This window comes from Chiloscyllium plagiosum, unplaced genomic scaffold (assembly GCF_004010195.1).
Source record: "Chiloscyllium plagiosum isolate BGI_BamShark_2017 unplaced genomic scaffold, ASM401019v2 scaf_29357, whole genome shotgun sequence".
Taxonomy (NCBI): Eukaryota; Metazoa; Chordata; class Chondrichthyes; order Orectolobiformes; family Hemiscylliidae; genus Chiloscyllium; species Chiloscyllium plagiosum.
Window position 1 is genome coordinate 1 of NW_025146773.1, and position 1,315 is coordinate 1,315.

The 1,315-nt window shown below is 45.0% G+C and overlaps 1 long non-coding RNA gene across 1 annotated transcript; it reads right to left on the reverse strand.

The window, feature by feature from the left end:
* Window positions 1-505: 505 nt before the first annotated feature.
* On the reverse strand, window positions 506-1,234 carry LOC122545036. The gene is made up of 3 exons (XR_006310485.1): window positions 1,180-1,234; window positions 967-1,085; window positions 506-590 (listed from the first exon to the last, which is right to left on the reverse strand). It is a non-coding gene; the product is annotated as an uncharacterized LOC122545036 (long non-coding RNA).
* Between the last annotated feature and the right edge of the window lie 81 nt (window positions 1,235-1,315).

The window sequence follows — 1,315 nt, forward strand, 5'->3', positions numbered from 1 at the left end:
CCTCTTCCAGACTCTCTGACGATTTTGCAAACATCCGTGACAGTTAACCAACACCCCGATGCCACCAGTTTGAACTCTAAACTCTTAAAATGATATTAACATTTGTAAAAATCACGAACCTTACATCACACCTGGATAAGTATAACTGCAAGAACATTCAGGAAGGTTGACAGCACCCAGGATAAAGGACCCCACTTGAGTGGCACTCCATCCATCACCTTTACCATTCCTTCCTTTCACCACTGGCTGACAGGGGCAGCAGTGAGTACCACATCTCACATTCAGTGCAACTCCTCAGCAAAGCTCCTTTACAAGTCCCTTTCAAACCTGCTGCATTGACCACATGGCCAGCAGGTTCATGGAAACAACACCAGCCACAAGTTGCCGATCAAAACATACACTACCCGATCTGGAAACACATCACCCTTCGCTCACAATCTCTGGGTAAAGATCAGGGCAATCCCTTCCTCTCTGCATGATGGTGCATCTCCAAGGATTACAGGAGGTTCAGGTAGGCAGCACACAACCAGCTTCTCCAGAGCAATGAGGGACAGGGAACTATTGTTGGCCCATCCAGCAACACCTGCATCCTGGGAGAGAATGAAAACAAATGACTGATTTCCCTGGTTTGTCTGCACTAGCGGGAGCTCAGACACTGCAGCAGAGTTGGGAGGCCCATTGAAAATCCATGTATGGGCTTGATATCAAAGTCAGAACGGGATTTCAAGCCAGAGGTTCATCTGAACTGAGAGGCTGAAATATTGTTACATTGCAGGTTATTAAACAGATTAAAAATAAACAGAGACTGGGGTGGCAGAGCTACAGAATATTTTGCAGGGGCATGTTCAAGACTTGGGCAGAGCTGTATTGAACTGCAGTAAGAATGTGACAACAGTCTCACTTTCCAGGCCAATTGAACCTTATATTGGTGTTTATTTACAGTGTGGAGATGAGCATGATTCATACCTTCGATTCCAGTGTTAGTACAAAGAAGAAACCCAGACGGTCACATCTGCAAGTGATCGTATCCACTCTCTTCCCCGGTCCGCTCATGAGGGTGTTACATCCATTCTGATCGAAGGTGCCTGTGTTGGAGAATTATTAATCATGAGAATCATTCCCCCATTTACACATTCCAGTATTGAGTGATGTCAGCATTTTAAAACAATCTTCACTTACCATTCCCACCAGAGTCCCGGGCGCTGCATGGTGGAGAATCAGACTAAAATGGAAATGATAAACCAGAACATTAGCTTCACCAACAATAACACAGTTGAAGCATTGTGTCGATACAAACACATTGAGACATTTCTCT